This window comes from Nelumbo lutea, chromosome 7 (assembly GCF_056320005.1).
Source record: "Nelumbo lutea isolate HS-2025 chromosome 7, American lotus-T2T, whole genome shotgun sequence".
NCBI classification, from domain to species: Eukaryota; Viridiplantae; Streptophyta; class Magnoliopsida; order Proteales; family Nelumbonaceae; genus Nelumbo; species Nelumbo lutea.
In genome coordinates, this window is record NC_142690.1 from 13,646,258 (window position 1) to 13,659,666 (window position 13,409).

At 40.5% G+C, this 13,409-nt stretch overlaps 1 pseudogene across 1 annotated transcript; it reads left to right on the forward strand.

Moving 5' to 3' along the window:
- The first annotated feature begins 8,966 nt into the window (after window positions 1-8,966).
- On the forward strand, window positions 8,967-11,560 carry LOC148845198 (L-type lectin-domain containing receptor kinase V.9 pseudogene; annotated as a pseudogene). Its single transcript, XR_016101862.1, has one exon. The product of XR_016101862.1 is annotated as an L-type lectin-domain containing receptor kinase V.9 pseudogene (transcript).
- Window positions 11,561-13,409: the final 1,849 nt, after the last annotated feature.

Consider the following 13,409-nt stretch of genomic DNA (forward strand, 5'->3'; position numbering starts at 1 on the left):
GCACATGCGCCACTTGCTGTTGGCTTTTTTCACCAGCACTGGGTTGGCTACCCAGCTCGGGTAATGATGAAGTCCGCTACGAGGAGCTTTTCGACTTCTTCATCGACCGCCCTCCAGCGCTCCGGGGCTAAGTTGCGTTTCTTCTGTCTAATGGGTCTGACTACAGGGTCAGTGTTAAGCTTGTGAGTTATAAGGCTAGGGTCAATACCGGGCATATCTACCGCAAACCATGCAAAAATATCTAAATTTTGAAGCAAAAAACTCACCAGTTCAGTTCGAAAAGGCTCCTTGACAGAGGCACCAATCTGTAGTGTTCGTGTCGGATCTATAGCCGAGGTCGGGACTGTGACTGTTTCCTCAGTGGGTGAAGCTCGTTCCTCGCCCTGCTCCGCAGGCCGCTCCAGTTCGAGGTCGTCGACTGCCTTGGTTTTTCCCTTTAGGGCGGCAACATAGCATTTGCGGGACTCAAGTTGGTCGCCCCGCACTACCCCCACAACGAAGTCCGTTGGGAATTTCATTGCCAGATAATAGGTGGAGACCACAGCACGCAGAATATGCATAATTGGTCGCCCTATTAAGGCATTGTATGGGGAGGGAGTTGCGACCACCAGAAAATCCTGGTTGAGTCTTACCGCGCATGGCCATGTGCCGACTTCCACAGGTACTGTTATCTTCCCCAAGGGCCTAACTTCCACTCCGCTGAAGCCTACCAGAGGAGTGTGAGCGGGTTTCAAATCGCTTTTCTGCATCTGCAATTGGTCGAACGCCGATTTGAATAGAATGTCCACCGAACTGCCTGAGTCCACCAGTACGCGCCGCACTTCGAAGTCGTTGATCCTTAGTTTTATGACGAGCGCACCGTCGTGGGGGTAGTGAACACCTAGCGCGTCGTCTTCTGTGAAAAAGATCGGTTCTTCTGTCTTCGACCTCTTGGGAGGGTTCTGCTCCTCTCGGGCTGCTTCACGAACTGACGTTCTTGCTGCTGCCGAAGTGCATCCTACAACCACCAAACCGTCCACTATCACGTGGATGGTTCCCCGGACTGGCCTTTCTTCTGGGGGAGGTCACTGCAAGGCTTCGGCCGGTCTGTTACTTGGCTCGGGGACATCCTTCCCGTGTTCCCCTTGCTGACCCGCTTTATTACTATTATCATAATGTACAAAATTTCTCAAGTACCCGCGACGGATAAGTTTTTTTTAAAAGGCTATGTTTTGTTTTATATTTTGCATATAAAGTAGATATTTGTCTTGGGTTTCATGTATGTTATAAAAGTTTAAATCCAGCTGTATGTTTTATATATTGCTATTATTCGTATTCACACATATAACACATGCTCTTACACCAATGGAAGATCAGGGAAAAATAAAGGGTTAAGGAGAAGTTTCTATTAAAATTTGTGAAATTCTTTAAGAATTTCCCTCAATTATCTGTTCTCTTTTAATTTTTCAGTCAAGCCAAACATAGCCTTAGCTTTGAGAAAATGAATATCCACCTACACAATGTTTTAGTTTGGCTGATGTGGCAATCACTGTTTTTAAAACCGGATCGGACCAGACGATTGGACCGGAAAAACCAGAAACCGGTCACCTGATCAGTTATGCTTTTCTCCAAAACCGCTTTTTCTCTCAAAATCGTTGATTTTGATCAACAAACCGCTTAATTGGCCGATTAACCGTCTAAATGATTTTGACCATTTTTTATTTTTATTTTTATTTTTTTTTTGTCAGAATGAACCAACCATTCGAACTGATAATCGGATCTCTGAACAGTTGGGTCACCGGTTCGTTTTTAAAAACCATGGTGACAATTTTAACAAACAAGGAAAAATACATTGGTATTGAAGAATATCACCTATTAATATGCTTTAATTTCATCAGCTGTTAAGCAGTTTCAGCCTTGGATTATTAGAGAGCGGAATTTAAGCATAATTCACTTTTTCGGGGCCTTGAGGCCTAGATGAAGTGACATCAAGATGGGCCAAAAGGCCATGATCTACGGCAGCCCGAGGTTAAATCATGTCGCGTCAAAAGATGTGACTCTAACCTTGTCCCTTCGCTTGGGAGCCGTCGGAGAAGTTTCCACCACACATTAGAGCATATTTTTCATGTATTTAACATATATAGATGGAGATGTTCCTAATGTGCGGCTGTGGAGTAACAAGATATATAAAATGAATTACATAATCCAATCACTGAATACATACTGAACAAGTTACATATATCACCCGTTATGCATACCGTGTTTTTAATTTGTAATAGATCTAGCATCCTGGACCCTCCATCTTGGGGTCTCGGGCGGGCTGGGCCAAGTATATGGTCAATTCAGGCTTAATCAGACCCGAGACTGGACTGAATTTGTAGTCAAGCCCTATATTGTAATTTGATGCAATTGGGTTGGATTCGTGTCTAAGTTGGGCTCGGGCTGGTTAATGAATTCATTTTAAAATTATACATGTTTGTATGTATTTATATAAAAATGTATGCAAGAATATATATATATATATATATATATATATAAACACATAGCTATATATGTATATGAATATGTATAGTTAGGTCAGATTCAGGTTGGAATAAGGTCAGGTCAAGCTTGAGCCACCTAGGGCCAGGCCCCATTCTAGCCTCATGAGGGCAAAAAATCCAAGCCCAACTAATGTAAAATTTCAATCTAGGGTGGTCGAAGTTCAAATTGAGCCCGTTCAAGTTGCACCCCTACTCATAAAGGAGGAACGGATCATAAAGCCCACATGAGCTAAAAATTTCCTTATAATTTTATTTATGCCATTTTGTTACTCAACGTTGCAACTTGCATAGATGCATTCTCTTATGATTAGGTTTTGTATTAGGGATAACCACGAGCTAAGCTAATCACGAGCTGTTCGGGCTCGGCTCGATCTAATCCGAGGTTCGAGTCGAATTCGAGCCTATATAGGCTTGCTTGCTAATCGAGCCAATCTCGAGCCTAATAAAATTCAGCTCGTGAAGCTTGCAAGCTTAATATGTACACATGTACATAGGGTGTCACCTTGGCTGTTGAGAAAGATCTCAGCTCAGCACCTTGGCGTCTAAGAGAGACCTCTACTTGGCGCCTTGGCAGCTGAGGGAGGCTTCGACTCAGCACCTCAGTAGCTGAAAGAGACCTACAACTAGAGGCAGCCGAGATCAAGCCGAACTAAGCTTGAATTTCCAAAGTTTTGATTCGAGTTCAAGTCTCTAACTCAAATCATGCTCAAACTCGAGCCTAATAATTCATTAGCAAGCTGAGTTCGAATAATCAAATATACTTCTTGGCTCAGCTCGAACCCACCCCTATTTTGCATAAACTTGTTCTGGTCCCTTCTTTCCCCCAAGGGCCTTTCTGGGAGGATTGATCAAGGTTCAAAGGTTCAACTAAGCTAGTTATTAAGCTGCTTTGAAGCAATCCAAGTAAATTATTCCATGAAGTTAGAGCAGATACCCCCTTCAGCTAGTTTGTTCTGATTTTTTTTACCGAACATATATTTTACGTGGAGCCCACCTCATATAAAAGTCAGAAGCCCGACTGTGCTTCAACCCTCCCAAATGGGCACCGAATGCTTTGAAAAAACTACTTGAAAAACAGAGAACCATTCAAATGGCTGAAGATTGATTATTATAGTTGGATTGGGTTCTCCGCATTTTCCACCAAACATCGCTAGCTGATAGACTTTCTAGATGTGGGCTCTACCTTGCTGTCGCTGTCTCAAAAGTTTGACGCCATCAATGAATGAAAAACATGTTTGAGATGTGCAGCCATACATCTGTTGGAACCCTATTGGGAGCAGATCCGGACTCATACAGCTAGAAGATTATTATATAATTCGTTACATGAAGCATTCATAATTCATTTCCGTTATCGATGGTTTTCAGTTTTCACCTGAAAAGCCCACGCATACCGGAGATGTTTTGAACCTGCCGGCCATGGCCGGATTGCCGTGTCAAAAGCGTGTATCCCATTCACATGCATTTCATTAAATAGTGATGGAAGAGGAAGAGGAAGAGGAAGAAGTCAATCCTATCATTGATAGTTAATACAATCCTATCAGCGCCCCAAATTGCAAGGAACGTTGGAGACTTAACACCACAACAAAAACCTAAACACAAATTATTTTGACAGTGAACAAATACAGGAAAGCAATTAGACTTGTACAAGTTTAATAGTATGGGATATGAAAATTTATTTTCACTTAAAATTTTGTAATTTCGTTGCAACTCATAGTAAACTCTTCAATTTCTTGGTAAAAGATTGAAAGAGGAGAATCGGATCAAATGGTTTCGTTGAGTTTGGATCTGCTCCTCATACAACGCTCCTTTACAAGACGGTGGAATGTGATTGTGAAGTCGGTGTGAGGTAAGTTCTATGATGAGCAAATCCTAATTCGATTTTGTCTCTCACAAGAGGCTGATGTGGCATACATGGAACCGTTATAGTGGGGTCTAAGTCTGGGATCAGCAAACAAGTGTCGTTAAAGCGCTTGATATAGCTCCGAATGGATTCTCTCTCCCTCTAGACTATGCTAAGGAGGCTCTCTTGCGACCTCGGGCACTTCTTACTAGTGATGAAGTGCAAGGTAAACATTTGCGCAAACTACACCCAATTCTTGATTGCTCCGAGTGGGAGGTTTCTGTACAATGTGCATGCTACCCCCCTGAAGGTCGTAGAAAAGGCAACACACATGCAAGCTTCGTCAACCCCAATGAGGTGCATCTGGGACTGGAAAGAGTCCACATGACCATTTGGATCGAAAGACCAGTCATATTTGTCTAGCGGGGGCACTTTGAACTCCTTCGGCGTTGGAGTGGCTAAAAGCTCGAAGGATAGAGGAGACAACACAAAGAGGAGAGGGGCGGTTTTTGCAACTTCCGAGCTCGCCCCTGCTTTACCTTTGGGCTGCTCGGGTCGGCTGGGTTCTGTGAGCTGATCTGGAACTATTGCCTGGCACACCTTAGGATGTCGTCTTCGTTGCTTCTTGATCGTGTCCACGTTGGTGCTGCTTGCTTCGGTGTTGTCAAGTCGTGTCTTGGCTTGAAGAGAATCAGACTACTGATACTGGCTTTCTCGAGTAGAAGGGTCTCGTGCAGAGTCCGTGGCCAAGGCTTCGAACTGGTTTCCTACAAGTGAAGCTTCCGGTTGTGCGTGCTGGAGTGGATTGGCTTTGGTGGGCCAAGTATCTCTCAACTTGTCCTGTTGCTACGAGATGGGAAGGGCTATTTGTTTTCCCCTTCTACTGCGGGATGAGACCTGGGAAGTCTCTTCTCGGCGAGGAGGGCGGTTACTTTAATGGTGGTTGAGCTGCTGTTGGTTCTGCGGCATCACTGGACACCGAGGTGGAGCTATCTGCTAGTTCTGCTACAGTGGTGGGATCTAATGCTGGTAAAAGTGATGTAGAACTTGCTACTAGTAATGCTGGACTTGCTGCATTTGGGCTTGAATAGCCCGCACACAGTGCACCAAGTCGCTTAGTTGGTTCTGTCGACTCCGAGGAAAACCACAAAGGGTTCAATGGAAGTCGCACCCACGACAGGAGGAAGTGAGGCGTTCATGGGCATAGTTGGCTGGGGCACAATCAGTGCTGTGATCCCACCCATAGAGAGTGGAATGGTAAACTGACCTATGCAGACAGACGGGAACTGGGGTTTCCCCCAAAGACGTCCACTTCGTTGTGCTGTCTGGCGTTGCTAGAGGCAGCCATGGATGAGCTTGAGGTTTTTGAAATGGAGATAAGAGGCTTTTAGTAACGATTTCCCACAGACGGTGCCAAATGATGTGGCATAATCCGACTACTCCCTGTTGGAGATGATCTGGCTACCAGCAACGACAAAAACTGAGGTTCCTACATCAAATGAATCAGAGATCCCAAGGTGGCTAACCCAATGGGGACACTCCGATGGCTAAGTTAGCACTTTAGTAGGGGCGGGGACACTTCGCCCCTGGGGGTGTGGAGTCTTGACGGATTTGGTGGAGTAGGTCCTGAATTTTTGCTACGTCAGGTCCCATTATCATGTTAGTTGGGAGTAACGTTCCCGCTATGAGGTCTGCCATCCCCGTCTGAATCTGGGAGTGGATGAACTAATGTAGTCGTTACAAAGTACGTCCCGTGGGATGCGGGGTACAAAGGTGCATTCCTCGAGGTTGCCATGCTGAGGTCGACCAAACTAGGTAGCGGGCTGCTTGTAAAGTGCCAGGCTTCTTGGTGGCGAACTGCCTATTGGCGAGCTGCTTGAGTTGAATGCCAAAGTGCCTTAGTACCGAGGTGATCTTGCACTGAGGTAGGCCTATTCCGATGTGGCTCATCTGTCCGAGCTCAACCTGAAACGGACTCAGCACTGTTGTCCTAGTCGCAAACTGGGACGATCTTAGCCCAAAGTAACTTTAGTTCGGGGTACCAGTGTACCCGAATTCGCTTTGTAGCGAGCTGATTTATGCTAAGTTGTCACCTGTGTTGAGTCGTGTCCACGTGCTGATCTGATCATGTTGACTTGTCACTTATGCCGAGTCACGTCCAAGTGCCTCCTGATTATGAGGTCGGGCCAAATTCCCCTTCATCAGAATATAAAAAAATTAGTTGGAAAATATTAGCTAATAAACCATTGTTCCAAAAAATTGATTGGAACCGCTTTTCCTTATCAATCAAACAAGTCAACTTGTGATTTCACAAATTAAATAATAAAAAATATAGAAAATATTTTAAAATTTATAAAAAAATTGAGCATGTCTTTAATAATGTATATGCATCATCATATTAAATAAAAATATGTCTAGAAAATAAGAATTATTGTTATTAATGATGATAATGGATAAAATAAAAAAAAATAATGTTTTTATCCATGACCCACTCAATAAGTCAATAGGTTAGTGGTTCAACCAGCAAGGTTACCTAGATTTTTTTTTCTTTTTTATTATTATTATTATTATTTATTTATTTATTTTTTGCAACAAAGCCATTTGAGTTTGAACATACTCAGATATTTGTTAGGGTGACAAAATATCTATCTACTATCCAATTCATCTACAAGTCTAAGGGTTTGGAGATGGGCCTTTAAGTCGAAGACAATAAATTAATCTACCATTACACCATGCTTCAATTACTTAGCTTTATTACTTGGATTTGGTTAAGTATCATCATTTGAAATTGCTATATGTAAAGCATGTAGACATTTACTAATCATATGATACACATCAAACGTTGTAATGTTTTAAATCAAGGATTTGTGTGAAGTAACATGTCATTCAAAGAGAGATAGACTGACGACCCATGCCAGATTTTCTTCCACATCCTTTTCCTTCAGTCAAGTCCCCTTAGGTTATTTGTTTAGACCGCCGTTGAAATAGATAATTATCTTTCATCATTTTGTATTCAATATGAATTTAATAATTTTCGTTCTTCATCAAGATAAAACCTAGGTTAGGCCTTATCAAGGTTAAAAATGTCAATGTCGATGGAAATGTCGCTTACCAAAATATAGGACATATGTCAGAAATATCGAGGGGAAATAATGTAATAGAGACATTGTAGAAATATTATAAAATTTGTGAAAATATGCAATGATATTTTGTAAAATGATAAAAGAAGCATTAATACATATTTCTAGACTATTATCTTATTCCCAACCATTATATAAAGCAAAGAAACTAAGACCAATAACAAATTAGTAAATGACGATTTAATGATTTATTATGTATTTTGATGTTTTTACAAGTTATCTGATATTTTCTTTTCGTATTTTTAATTCTGATTAATTATAAATTCTAATATATTTATTTCACACTAGTAAATAGAAATACACTTATTCTAATTTTTTAAATATTAAAGTTATAATGCATTGTGTTTTATTATAAATTTAATAAACTGATTCTCCTTTTTGTAGTATTAAGATTATGATAAATTCTGATTTCTTATAAAACTTAATGAATTTATTATGATTTTTAATACTAAATTTATAATAAATTATGATTTAGTAAAAATTTTAATAAATTTATTCTGATTTTTTATATTAAATTTAGAATATGATTTATTATAAAATTTAACAAACATTTTCTGATTTTAATAAATACTTTAAAAATACTAACTAGTTAGTATTTTATTACTTGAAAAATATTTTATGTTTTATATTATAGAGTAATTAATTTATTCTTTTGTTTTTATTCTTTGTTAATTCTTTTTTATAAATATTTTATTTGAAATATTGAACATAAATTATTAATGGAATAATTTATATTAATATATTGTATTATATTAATATAATATACTAATATATTATATTATTAATGTGCATTAGTCAACATCCTATCGGCATAATAGGAAAAACTGCCTTTTTTTTGGTTATTTGGACCGATTATGTCGATATTTCCGAAATATAGGAACTATCAATCGAAATAATGTAATTTTTATATTACCATCCGTTTTCATGTCGGTGAGCCTCAAGATCAACATATGTTAGAAGACATTAACGAAATATCGCGACATTTGAAACTATGGTCCTTATAACCTTTTCTTTTTCTTTAAAATTTTAGAATGTATCATTTACCAAAAAATAATTTAGTATGTAACATATATACGTGCTTGGCCTGGCCAACTGTAAAAAAGAAAATTAATTCATTAACATTTAACAAATAAAGATGTATAGAACATGATCAAAACGGTAGCGACAGAATCAAATTTCTTCTCAATCACGATTATTTGCAAAGCCTACGTTAAATCATCAACCAACTTATTCATCTATTTTCCAGAAAGGAAAAAAGTTATTCGATTATTTATTATTTCAATTTTCAACTTCTTGGTTGCTTCCAAATTCCAAAAAGACATTTTGGTCTTGGTCCGAACTCGGAAGAGTTTTTAATTAATAAATTTGGTCCACAGAAAGAAAGAAATTAGCTAATAATCGCGTCAAATGTTGGCCCACGCTTGACGAAGAATTAGAAATAAGCCCTTAAATGTGATCGATGGATATGGATTTTTATCTTTATGCAGACAGGAGGCAGCTAGCCATGTCTTGCCTGCTTAATCCTCTGCTGTTTTTTCTCTTATTCCACCTGAAGCACGCATCTTCTCAAGCTCAGGATGGTTTCGTCTTTTATGGGTTCGATAACAGATCCTTGGAGCTGAATGGTAACACAACAGTCGGAGACACTGGTTTTGTCAAACTCACAAACAAGGATGGACCCTTCTATCAGAAAGGTCACCTCTTCTACTCTCTCCCCCTGCAATTCAAGAACTCCTCCATTAATGGTAGCGTTTTCTCCTTCTCTACTTCTTTTGTTGTTGCATTCACTATGAGCTCACAAGCAACTGGCGACGGAATGGCTTTTGTCATCGCACCTTCAAAAGAGTTTCCTGCAGCCATGCCCAGCCAATTTCTGGGTTTGTTCAATATCACCACCAACATGGACCCAATCAGTCATATTGTTGCCATCGAGCTGGACACGATCCAGACCCCAGAATTCAGTGATATCGACAACAACCATGTTGGAATCGACTTTAACGGCTTAATCTCCAACATATCTTTTACAGCAGGATATTATTCTGACGATAATGGAGGTGGGTTTACGAAACTATTGTTCCTGAGCGGAGATCCACTGCAGTTATGGGTAGAATATGACGGTGCCGAAACGCAACTTAATGTTACAATTGCTCCTGCCGTCGCGACCATGACCAAACCCAATCGTCCACTCTTGTCTTTGAAACAAGATCTTTCAGAGTTCCTCCTGGACAGGATGTACGTGGGCTTCTCTGCATCTTTCGGGGCTGTTCGATCAGATCATGACGTATTGGCTTGGAGCTTTAAGATGAACGGACAGGCTAAAACGCTCGATCTGTCACGGCTGCCAAAGCTCCCGAGTGGCCCAGGGAAGAAGCTACCAATTTTGCCGATTTCGTTGCCCTTTGCTGGTGTTATTTGTGGGTTAGTGCTCGCCTGGCTAATCATTCTGTTTGTGAGGAAGATAAAGTACAAGGAAGTGCTCGAAGATTGGGAGCTTCAGTATGGACCTCACAGGTTCTCTTACAGGAATCTCTTTCTTTCCACCAATGGTTTCAAAGACAACGAGCTTCTGGGGAGAGGAGGTTTCGGTCGGGTCTATAAAGGGGTGCTGCCCAAATCAAAGATTCAAGTTGCAGTGAAGAGAATTTCTCATGATTCAACCCAAGGAATGAGAGAATTCATCGCTGAGATCGCAACCATCGGCAGGCTCCGCCACCCAAACTTGGTCCGACTACTGGGCTACTGCCGGCGTAAAGGTGAGCTCCTCTTGGTTTATGATTTCATGTCCAACGGCAGTCTCAACAATTTCATTTTCGACCGACCCAAGTTGGCGCTTAATTGGGCACAGAGGTTCAAGATCATCAAGGACGTGGCTTCTGCTCTCCTTTATCTGCACGAACAGTGGGTGCAGGTGGTCATCCACAGAGACATTAAGGCCAGCAATGTGTTATTAGACAGTGAAATGAACGGAAAGCTAGGAGATTTTGGCCTGGCCAAGCTCAGCGAGCAAGGAGCCGATCCACAAACTTCCTATCTAGCCGGCACTCCCGGCTATATTGCACCGGAGCTGGCCAGAACCGGCAAATCTAGCACGAGCACCGACCTGTTTGCATTTGGCACATTTCTGCTCGAGGTGGCCTGCGGCAGAAGACCGGTGGAGATGGAGGAAGTGCCGAAGAAGATATTCCTGGTGGACTGGGTGACGGACTGTTGGGGGAGGGGAAACATTCTGGAGACAGTGGATCCGAAACTAGGGAAGGAATTTGTGGCGGAGGAAGCGGAGTTGGTGATGAAGCTTGGATTGCTTTGCTCACATCCTGCGGCCGAAGCCAGGCCGACAATGTCTTCTGTAGTCATGTATTTGGAAGGTGAAGCTTCCTTGCCGAAGGAATTCAGTGCAGAGGCAATAGCGCAGGAGAACAAAGTACGAATCAGAGCAAGGTCTGAGTTGTTCGGTTCTTGGCTGCAAAAGGATTCAACCCCATCATTAACAATCACAGAGAAGTTCACATCCAGCGGCCGTTGACCTCTGCACATTCATGGACATTGAACAGAGGGCTTAATTACTGTAATTAATTAACGTAGTTTAAGAGGAGGGATTTAAGCCTTAATTGATACAGTTTTATCAAACATGTAATGATGGGTCTTGATCAGATTTGTGGGGGCCCAGAGAGTTATGGATATTTTGTTCCCAGGCCCAATAAGCTTAGTGGGTTAGACACTGGCGTGTTGAAAAGCTTCCCATCGTATGGGGCCACCTTATTGGTTTCAAGGATTGATTCTTATCCACAACATTTTTCATGAGCCTATTGCACCCTTGTGAAGCTGGTCTGTTATTTGGGTCAAGGTATAGCTTTTGAGTCTGGATCTGCTCCTCACAGCCACATCCCACTTTGTATTAAAAACATCTTTCATGAAAAATAACAAACAAAAAGTGGAGATATTCCCTATGTGTGGCTGGAATATGTTGTGAAATCATATGTGTGACTGGAATATGTTGTAAAGTCATGGTGAAGTGCGCTTTGTGAGAAATAGATCTTGATTCATAGCCTTTTGGGTCCTGTGGTCGGTAGGCTGCCTTTTCTCTTTCTTTTTTTTTTTTTTTATCATTGTTTTATCTTTTATGTACACATCATACAAGAATCTGAGCCTGAGGTGGGGACAAAGCAGCCCAGCAGCTATATCATGTAAAACTTGCACCTTTTATTTTGGAGGAACGATGAATGGCCATCAAAACTATTGAGTCATCATTGTCTGGTTATCTAGTTAAGAAAGTTTGGATTTAGTCCTCACAGCCCTTGCAGCTGTTCATTAGGAATATCTTTATATTAAGTATGGAGATGTTCCAATACATGGCTGACGAGGCTGTGAGGGGGTGGGGTGGGTTCAACTTTGATGACATCCAAAATAACTTTTGACCAAACATGGTAATCAATCATGTGGTATTTATTGAAATGGTAATACATGTCTTGTTTGCTACATTGGCCATTGGGTTACCAATCACAAATTTTTCCCTTCACCTTATGATTGGGTTTTGTCCCATACAAAACGTTTTGCAGATAAATAACAATAAAAATATGTAAAATGCAAAACTATATATTTGTGTTTGTGTTTATACTCCCTTCCAAACTGAGCCTAAACAGAAATCTGGTAAGTGGGACACACATGGAGCTCTGTTGAATAGGATTTAAAACAAAATATCAAGAAAAAAACAGATGAAGGAGACTATAAGAGTTTGCCCGAGAAAGGAGTATTTGGAGGTAGAATTTCAGATTTCAAAGTAATGGTGAATCAATAACAGAGAAATTGAAACTGACCGGACGAACTCCCAATTTTCCTTGTACAGGAAACAAAACATGGATTTCTTTCTCTTATGATGATAACATTCGCGTCTCATTTCATTAATTAATGAGATATATACTCCAATTTTTAGCTACTCGTTATGATTGTTTAGAGATAAATTTCTGTCTTTACTGGAAAACCTTATACTTATTTAAATAATGATGTCTGTCAAAGTAGGAATTTATGTTTAATTAAACGTTTGTTTCTACCCAGTGATCTATGTGGAAAAGAAATTGGTGGTGATTAACAACTGATACTATTGCTTCTTAGACTTATATGTGCCTAAATGATAGACCACCAATTATGAATCAAATTAAGGGTTTACAGTCAATTGGATTGATTTTTCCACAACCCAATCTACAAGGGATCTCATCTTGTAATGGGATGTCATGAGTTCATCATTTGTTGACAATGTCAAATTCTAATAAATCGACTTGAGATTGAGGGCCTGTTTGGAAGGGCTGAGCTAAAGATTTGTCAACACTGGTTCAGATACTTTTAAGTACCCTGAACTAGTTATTCAAGGAGGCTGAAGCAAATGGCCCTTCAAATTACTTGACTGGCAGCTAATTTGGACTCTCCCAATTTTTCACCAACATGGCTTATAGACTGGGTTAGGGTTAAAAATTAAAGTCAGGTCAGGTTAATTAGTTTAGGGTTGATGCGTCCAGAGACTTGACGCAACTTGAACCCAATGAATACATTTATACTCATAAGCGTATGTGCCATGTATGAGTTTTGCATAATCATTCTTTTGAACATGAAAGGATTAGTTGAATGTAATAGTTGTTCGGAACCAATGATAATGCCCGATGTCTCTAATAAAATACATGGGACCATATATTTTATCATTGCCTGTGTAGGTTTATCATTGGTTCCACAACCCACTGAACAGTCATCATGTTCAGATAATTAGAAGAGACCGAATCAGCCCCCTCCCGATGATGAGATCATCATTCCTGGTATTATCATCGGAAGATGTTTCCAATACATGGCAGGGATGAAATGTGGGATGTTGTGGGGGGTTGATTTGAACTCTAATTAGAATTTCTTTTGATCAAGTTTTGT